Source organism: Octopus bimaculoides, unplaced genomic scaffold, assembly GCF_046866305.1.
Source record: "Octopus bimaculoides isolate indiv1 unplaced genomic scaffold, ASM4686630v1 contig98, whole genome shotgun sequence".
Classification (NCBI taxonomy): Eukaryota; Metazoa; Mollusca; class Cephalopoda; order Octopoda; family Octopodidae; genus Octopus; species Octopus bimaculoides.
Genome location: NW_028315348.1, coordinates 84,884 through 95,416, shown reverse-complemented (window position 1 = coordinate 95,416; position 10,533 = coordinate 84,884).

Here is a 10,533-nt window from a genome sequence, read left to right as displayed (position 1 = left end):
CTAACAGCTTGATGCCTCTGTAATTATTTGTATCTAAAGCGTCACCTTTACCTTTGTAGCAGTTGACTATGGTGCTGCTTCACCAGTCATTGGGTATGACTCCTTCGTGTAACGCCTGGTTCGTAATACGGGTGACTAGGCTGTAGCCAACACTGCCAGATATATATGGTAGTATTTAATAAAGGAGTACTGAGGTAAAAGAATATGCTAAGGATGTATTTTAAAACGGGGGCACCAGTATTTTCTGAACGAAACACTTTGAAACTTGGGACACTGGTAGAATGTGTCATATAAAACATCTTTTACTCTTAGTCTTCTTAACAAAAAAAAGGAATTCGCAAGTTATTCCATGTTAAAGTTGTCGTATTTCTGTAATTTCAACCAATCACTGACGTCTATTCAGCTGAATAGAGTTAGTGCTGGGCGGTCATAACATGTTATTCCCTGTGACATATTTCATCCGGTTTAATCGTAATTTATACGCATATATTGTTTATATAATAAATTACGCTGTGCGTATCTATGTGTGTAACAATTTTAGAGTTCGGATTCTAGAGTTAGGGTTAGTTTTAGGGTTACGGTTAACAGTCTAGTTAGGGTTAGGGTTAGAGTTAGGGGATTAATACGATATACACCGTTACAGCGCTAACTGTTTTCAACAGAGTAGACGTCAGTGATTAGTAGAAATTATCGAAATAAGACAATTTTTTACATGAAATAAATTCGAATACAAAATTTTTTTTCTGTTCTATAACACAAAATAGATAAGTATACGAAGATTGAAAGTCTTTCGGTACCAAAAACACTACATAAAACATAGATGAAAACTGGTGCCCCCGTTTTAAAATAGATCCCATGCTAACTATATATTAATTTAATTATAATCTAAACAGTTTATTTTAAGTATTGAATATACCAGTATTGTTATGTAAAAGTTAAGTATGAATTTATAGAGGAACAAAAATTAGATTTATTTTATAAATAAATAAATAAAAGCTATTATAAAATAAAAAAGAAATAAAATAATCAGGCAGGGCAGAAAACCGTAGAAAAAGGAATAAAATAGCTTAATCACGAACACTATGGTAAAGTATATATAACTTATTAACCACAATAGAGAAGCACACATATACACACACACATCCATTGTCTCCTCCCAACACAACTTCAAAAGAAATTCACTGATAAACGTTGCCATTTTGTCTTCTTCTTCTTCTTCCGTCTGTCATTCATTTTGGCAGACGACAAAATCCTGCTGAATACAAAAATCCCGCCAAAAACACAGTTTTTCACTTTCTCTCTGGTTATTCATGCGTAGAAAATAACAGGTCTCGCATTTTAATCTTCAACAGGTACGTCTCAAATTTATATAAGCGTAGAACAATTACTTCCCTATTTTCTTCCAATTTCTTCCAGGTTCATTTTCTGTCAAAGCAATTCTTAACGTATTAACACAGAATTCTCGCATCAATACAGCCGGGTGTGTTTTGAGGGAGATTTGGCTGCTATTTCTACTAGGTCTATCTATCATGTATATGTCTGAATTTTTATTTTTCATTCACAGATTTGTATTTCAAACAGTTAACATAATCTTTTCTATAAATCAACTTATCAACACACACACATACACACGCGCAAGCACACACACACACATGAACACACATACACGCACACACATACACACACACACACACATGAACACACACACACACACACGTCCATGTTGTCTCTCTTCGGTGCACATTGAGATTAGACACTGAGGGAAAATGGCTGTAACTTTTTTAGTTTTTAATTTTGGCAATTTTCGCTTTCGATAATGTGTTCTACATATCACGGTCGTGCGATTCCCCCTTTTACTCTTTTACTTGTTTCAGTCATTTGACTGTGGCCATGCTGCAGCACCGCCTTTAGTCGAGGAAATCGACCCCAGGACTTATTCTTTGGATGCCTAGTACTTATTCTATTGGCCACTTTTGCCGAACCGCTAAGTTACGGGGACCTAAGCACACCACCAGCGGTTGTCAAGCGATGTTGGGGGGACAAACACAGACACACATATACATATATATATATATATATATACATATATACGACAGGCTTCTTTCAGTTTCCGTCTACCAAATCCACTCACAAGGCTTTGGTCGGCCCGAGGCTATAGCAGAAGACACCGAAGGTGCCACGCAGTGGGACTGAACTTGGAACCATGTGGTTGGTAAGCAAACTACTTACCACAGAGCCACTCTTGCGCGTATCACTGTGCATATATTTCGGCTTTGTGCTTGATAAATGTCTGAAAGTTCTCCCACTTCATATCATAATGTACGAACGAACGTACGTACGTACGAATGTACAAAAGAACGAACGAACGTTATGTACGAAGGAACGAACGAACAAACGAGGAAACGAACGTACCTCAGTACGTACATATGAAAGAACGAACAAACGAACGCATGTACGTACGTATGTACGAACGAACGAATGAACGAACGCATGTACGTGCGTACGAACAAAAGCATCTACATACGTCCACACGTACGAACGGGTGAATGAACGTACGTACGTATGTACGAACGAACAATAGTACGTACGTACGTACAAACGAACGAAATGAAGGAACGAGTGAATGTACGAACGAACGAATGAATTTACGTACGTATGTACGATCGAACGAAGGAACGAACGAATGCAAGAATGTACGTAGGAACGTACGTTCTTACGAACGAACGAACGAATATACGAACAAACGAACGAACCTCTGTAATTATTTGTATCTAAAGCGTCACCTTTACCTTTGTAGCAGTTGACTATGGTGCTGCTACACCAGTCATTGGGTATGACTCCTTCATGTATCACCTGGTTAACAATACGGGTGACTAGGATACATGAATATTTTCTTAAGGATTTTCTTGCCAAGTTTCATGCAGTAATATCAAAAGATCTGGCTTTAAAGATGCTTTCTTTTAATTTTTAGGAAGTGTCTTGTCCATCATGCCTCAGAGGTGTTCAGTAGGGTTCATATCTGGTAACTGGCTTAGCCATGGAAGCTTTTTAAGGCCATTCTCTTCCAACTAATCTTGGGTCTTTTTAGCTGTACAAGAAAGCTCTATCTTCCTTAAATAGTGTTCTTTAATCATTTCACCGCTGGAGGAGATAGGAAAAAGTTCTTTCTACAATATGGACACATAATTATTTGAGTTTATGTATTCCTTACACTCCACCATTTACGATTGACCATTGCTCCAGATTGCTCTCCAGACCATCACAAGTTTCATTGTTGGCTGCAATCTATTCACATGAAAAGTTTGGTGACAGAGTCTCCAGACCCACACTCGACCAGTGTCAGAAAATACAGCAAATCTGGACACATCAGAGAATATGACAGTGTCCCAAAGTGTTAGTGGCCTCTCTACCCTCTCACTTGTCCAATCGTTTCTCCATTTGATATTGGCTGGTTGAAGCAGTGTCTTCCTTCTCGCTTCTCTGCCATAATAGCCAATTTTGCAGAGATACCTGTCAGCTATTCTGGGACTGACATCAACTTGTTCTGCTCTGTCAGAGGCCTTGCAATGAGGATTATCTTCCACACTTCTCTTAACAAAGCAAAGGGTTCTGTCAGAGGGCCTTAGTTGACCTGGGCAAGGTGATATGAACTACTTCTTCATCTGGGGAATTGAACAATTACTTTATTAACTGTAGAAAGTGGAATCACCAGGTTTTTCTGTGGTTTTAGGCTAAGTCAACCTTGAAATTGACCCAGTATATGGCCGCTTTGTAATTCGGACAGTTCCAAGGCTTCTTTTGTACATGGCATGATTAAACAGTCTACTTCTTCCACAAGCTTCTCTCAACTGTTAGAGATCGGCACTTCTTCAGTCAGCTGTCCTCATCTACATGCATCGCATGACCATACCAGCTCAGTCATCTCTCTTGCACACTACACCTGTTGCTTCTTATGCCTAACTCTTCTCTCAAAGCATTTAGATTTTATTGTACATGCACACTGACCATTGCACATCTAGTGAAGCGTGCTAGCTTAAATTCCTCCAAGCCTATACACGTCCTCTGCAGTCACAGCCCATGTTTAACTGCCATGTAGCATAGCTATCTGCATACAGGCATCATAAATTTGCCTTTCACTCTGAAGGAGAGACCCTTAGTTACCAACAGAGGAAGGAGCTCTCTGAATTTGCTCAGCCTATTTTTATTCTCGCAGCCACACTCTTGGTTCATCCACCTCTGCTACTAACTCTGTCACTTTGATAACATAAGTTATCAACTATCTCTATTGTACTCTTCTGGCATTTGATGAAGTCTATTTTTTTGTGCTTGTTGTACCTGTGCACCTTCCACATACAAAAAGTATTTTCCCAGTTTACCTTCCTCTGATATTGCTACACCTTATGTGTTACACCAAGTACATCTTATGGAATTTCTACCTACCCGTTTCTTACAGATTAAGCATTACCATCTACCTGATTTGTCTACTTTCCTACTTATTAAGATTTCAGTTTTTGGTAGGTTAACTCTGTGGCCTTTCGATTCTAGACCTTGCTTCCCCACGAGAAATTTGTTCCCTAGTTCTTGTAGTGATTTAGTTATAAGAAGAAGGTCATCAGTAAATAAGTCTGAAAACTGTTTGCTTTCACAGACACTTTATGTACACAGATTGAAGCAGTGAGAAAAAAAAAAAAGGTCCTCAGTATACCTGAAACGTGAAGAAAAACATGGTGGATAACGAAACGAATAATGTATGGCTAATTGAATGTAATGTGATAAATGATAATATATGTGTGTTTAGTTGTAATCCTCTATGCCCTCCCCCAAGTCTTTTGAGGGAAGCAAAGAAGACTGATAATATGTATTAAATGGTTAACGGAAATGTGATAATTAGTGTGAAAGACAGTTAATGGGGTGACGATCAAGGGGCAATGTGTCCGTTGTGCGTCAGGCTTTTGTGTCTGTCTTCACTATTGTGCAGAGCGACAAACAAGTGTGTGTCTCGGTCAGGTGTATTTCTGTATTGTAGCAATGTGCGCTGGAAACTGTCTGTGCTAAGGAAGCCATTGGTGTCCGTGTTGTTTGTAACGAGGCGCTTTATTGTCTCAATACTGACTTCGGGGAAATGCAACGGAGGTGATTCTGTGGTGTACTCCCCAATTGTGGAAGAAGGTCCTCCGTCCAATATCAGCTCATAGCTGATGCTATATATCACAAAGATGTGGCTTAGGGTGGCGATAAGTGCTGGTGCGCCATTCGATGCTTTTTTCACAATGGTTTTCTAGACCTGTTGGGGCATACCACCATTATGTGTACCAATGGGGTTAGGCTTGACAAGTTGAATGTCCTGGTCGAGACCTGCTTTCACTTCCTCTTGCCAAGGAGCCAGAACTGGTATGATGGGTGACTGGTTTAGTTTTGGGATCTGCTATTAAGCAGATCGGTGTGCCAGACATCTTGGGGAGTTGCTGATGGTCGCAGACGTTGAATGTGCTGGAGCTGTAGTATTATAGCAGCCATTTCTCCAGGTGAACACGTTTTTCCTCAGTGATCGGGAATGGTAGTGAAGTATGAGGAGGGGTTGTATTTGTTGTAGGTGGTAGGCGCATACATTCTGTGTCATTGTCGCAGATGATCAATGAGGCTTGTTAGTACCCCACAGAGTGTTTACAGGCCAACTTGTGGTGCAATCGGTTGCAGGATGGAGTACGTTGGTCACGTTGGCTCGCTTTTTGTCACAAAAAAGTCTGACAACTGTTTGCTTTCACCAATACTTTATGCAGATTGAAGCAATGACAAAAGGGTCTTCAGTATACCTTAAATATGAAGGAAAAGATGATGGATAATAAAACAAATAATGTATGGCTAATTGAATGTAATGTAATAAATGGTAATATATGTGTGTTTAGTTGTAATCCTGTAATCAGCATAGAGGTGTTCCTAGGGTCTGCCTGTATGACTATGATATCAACAAAAGTCAAGTACAGAGGTTTATATTTGGTTTGGTAGTTCTTCTGCAGTTGTCTTACCAGAAATATAGCATCACTGGTGCTTCTTCCTGATACAAAACCAAATTGCATCTCATCTCGATTAACGCTCTTCCTAATCAGTTGGCCTATGATCCCCTCTGTGACTTTCATCATCTGAAGAAATTAGTGCCGGTGCAATCACTGTATTTTTAAAGCACACATAATTCATATGTTAACATAGTGTCAATGAGAAAGTGCTCGATTTTCAAAATTGAAAATAGAGTCCAATATTACAAGAGATCGATGTCTATCTATATACATACATATATGCGGGGTAGCCATGTGCTTTCTCTGCAGCAACACACCTCTACCTGTCCCTCTGTCATACTACAGCTGAGGATGAAGCCACCTCTCTCACTACTAGCAATCTACTCTGCCTTGAAATTTACTTGGTAATTTTACTAGTGTCAGTGTTACCGAAACTGTTCTCAGACATAGAGAAACCATGTCAAAACACACATTAGAGCTAAGTGTAGTAATTCGTCTCAGATCATGTGAAATAGTCCAACCCATGACAGCCTGAAAAACGAATGTTAAATGATGATGATGATACATATACATGTTAATTGTATTTCTTATTTTCATTGCAATAATTAATTTGTTTGTATTATAAATAAAAAAACATCAACTTCATTTCGCATGATAATGATTAGTTTGAGGACTTGTGGATGCAATGTACTGTGTGAGTATAAGGACAACTGTATTTAGTAAACAAGTGTATTTCATGATTCGACCCCTTAAAAAAAAATTTGACCCTCAAATGTTGTTGTTTGATATTTTGCTCGTTGTTTGCATATCATGTTTTGTATTATAGGGGGCAAATTGCCAAAGGTAAGTGGTTTTTCTAATTTTGTTGAGGGTTTGTTGTTAGGATTGGGGTTCAGGACTTTAGACCATATTAGGGGTTAGCTTGGGGATTTGTGAACGGTTTTTAGAGAGATTAGTTAGGTTAGAGATCAAAGTTTGAACTAGGGGTTAGGCTTTGTGGTGATGGGGAGGGTAGAGATTAAACAGCATCAGTATTGAAGATGAAGGTGTATTGTGAGTGTTGATCATAGTTTAATGTTGGGTTTAGCAGTGAAAATCAGGGATAAGGGCTAAGGTTAGTGTTTTGTGCGATCATGCCTCATCCCCTACTAGAATAGGAGAAATATAACCACGGAAAGCATCATATAGTTCGTTCTTCGATTGTTAACCATAATTCACAGGACATCGTGGTGTCGAGGGCAGGTAGGGATTACCCATAGGACACGTAATGCCACACATCTGCAACATTGCTTTGCTTTGTAGACGTCACTGCCAATCAGAATGCCTGGCAACAGGCAGCTTCAATGAAAGCATCACCCGACAAGGTCTGCTGCCCCATCATCACTTGATGCCAGTCGTGCCTGGCTGAGAGAAGTCTCCTATGGAAACAGGGCCTGGACCAGCGTCAACGTAACCCTGGTCAATATGAAATTGATTGCCGCTCACATTAGCTCTATAGATCTCAGTGCCGTGACCCTACAAATATCTGGGACTGCTCCATCATCTGCAAAGTGCACGTCCCGTCTATTTGCGTACACCATTCCTTCAAGTGACAAACTTGTTTTTCTCCAAGGACGTGCGTGCCACTCTCGTATTAGTTATCCCCACATCTCCAGAACTGGTGAATGGTGTGTCAATGTAGGCATCCCGATGGAAACATTTCGAAACTCTGTTATCTGCTTCTTATTGACATCGATTGGAAAAGGGAAAACAACCTCTACTATTGCGTTCTGTTGTTTGTTTAGACACAGATAGATATATGTAGCTTGCTTACCAACCACATGGTTCATGGTTAAGTAGCTTGCTTACAAACCACATGGTTCCGGGTTCAGTCCCACTGCGTGGCACCTTGGGCAAGTGTCCTTCTACTATAAGCCACGGGCTGACCAAAGCCTTGTGAGTGGATTTGGTAGACGGAAACTGAAAGAAGCCCGTCTTATATATATATATAGGTGTAGGAGTGGCTGTGTGTTAAGTAGCTTGCTTACAAAGCACATGAATATTTTTTTTAAATTAATATTTTTTAATGAAATTTTCTATTCAAATAGTATTTATTATGGAGATTCCGAATATACAAACAAATTTAGTGAAAGTCTTTTGGAATAGGGGTGGGGGGACAGTATAGACGGCTATATTAGAAGACACCTGCCCAAGGTGCCGCACAGTGAGACTGAACCCCCGGAACCATGTGGTTCATAAGCAAGCTACTTAACACACAGCCACTCCTGTGGCAACAGGAAGGAGAACTATGTCTATTGGCCTCCAGCGATAAGCGAACAGTCCTCACTCACATTAAGTGCATGGCTGTCCACCAAGAAGATGTCATAATCGCTTGTGTGAAAGTACGGCAAATGTGCCTGGATCGGGGCGATATTTGTAGGGCAAGTGTCTTCTACTATAGCCTCGGGGCCAACCAAAGCCGTGTGAGTGGATTTGGTAGACGGAAACTGAAAGAAGTCCACCATATATATATATATATATATATATATATATATAGGTGTAGGAGTGGCTGTGTGTTAAGTAGCTTGCTTACGAACCACATGGTTCCGGGTTCAGTCTCACTTTGTTGCAGCTTGGGCTAGTGTCTTCTAATATAGCCGTACTTATTGTCCCTCCACCACTATTCCAAGACACTTTCAACGGAAATTTGTGTATATACAGAATCTCCATAATAAATAATATTTGCATAGAAAATTTCATTAAAAAATATTCATTTTTCTCAAAGTTATGACCTTCCAAAATCCTTAGGGTACAATTATGCCCTTATCTCCATGGTTTTAAAGGGAGATAATACTTAAATGCTTGCAATTTTAAAGTCATTGCAAGAGTTATCCTTCTTGACAAGTAAGGGAGGTAATTGGAAAAGACGTCTTGGAAAATGTAAATCGTTATAGTTATCTCCCTTAGATTGTGAATTATATTTTTGAATTCAAAAATAATTTTTTATCAAAGGGAGGTAACTATAACAATTTACCTTTCATAAATTTCCAACACGTCTTTTCCAATAACCTCCCTTACAAGACAAGAAGAATAACTCTTGCAAATACTTTAAAATAGCAAGTATTATCTCCCTTCAAAACCATATAGATAATGGCATAATTGTACCCTAAGGAATTTCGAAGGTCATAACTTCGAGAAAAATGAATATTTTTTCATGAGATTTTCTATGCAAATATTATTTATTATGGAGATTCTGAATATACAAAAATTTTCGGTGAAAGTGTTTTGGAATTGGGGTGGGGGGACAGTATAGACGGCTATATTAGAAGACACCTGCCCAAGGTGCCACACGGTGAGACTGAACCCCCGGAACCATGTGGTTCGTAAGCAAGCTACTTACCACACAGCCACTCCTGTGACAATAGGAAGCAGAACTGTGTCTATTGTCTGTTAGTGCTTTCTCTACCGTAATGTTCACGAATTTGAGAATCCTCCTTCCACTAGCAATTACAATTTTATTCGTTGATCATTTTTTGCCTGTAACCCTTGCTTTGCTTTGTAGACGTCACGGCCCATTGGAATACCTGGCAAGAGGCAACTCCTATAAAAGTCTCATCCGAGAAGGTCCGCCACCCCGTCTTCTCGCAGCTGGGTCTAGCGAAGAGTGGGCTTATTTTCAGTTGAGATATTCATACCAGAAACAAGCCATTGGACATAGGTGTAACGGCGTAGTCTTTGAGCTTCTCGAATGCTGCAACGAGACCCTCAGAATACATGCCACATGGACGTTCGGTGCATTGGCCTCCAGCGATAAGCGAACAGTCCTCACTCACATTAAGTGCATGGCTGTCCACCAAGAAGATGTCATAATCGCTTGTGTGCAGGTATGGCAAATGTGCCTGGATCGGGGCGATATTTGTAGGGCAAGAGTCTTCTACTATAGCCTCGGGCCAACCAAAGCCGTGTGAGTGGATTTGGTAGACGGAAACTGAAACAAGTCCACCTTATATATATATATATATAGGTGTAGGAGTGGCTGTGTGTTAAGTAGCTTGCTTACGAACCACATGGTTCCGGGTTCAGTCCCGCTGTATGGCACCTTGGGCAAGTGTCTTCTACTATATGTATGTCTCATAAGATTAATGTAATATAAAGCTGAAGCAAATTAATACCAAATATACAGTGCGTGTGTTTTTATTGGCTAAACTAGTAACATGACCATCCCCAAGTACCACAACATATATATATATATATATATATATATATATATATATATAAAATCCCTACACATTTATTTATTTTCTCTCTCCTTTTTTTTACCTCTTAATCTTTTCTGTCAAAGTGCATATGCTCCACACACACACACACTCGTGTCTACTTTTCTCTCTCTTTCTCTCATTCACAGAGGTACTGACTCGATGCTCAAATCCAACAATCGACCCTCCTCCAGGCCAAGCCACAGCAACCCAACCTCCCTGTTGCAGTTCTTGTGTCCCATGATGAAACTGAGCCAGGCTCCCCTCCCAGTCTGGAGCAGCTA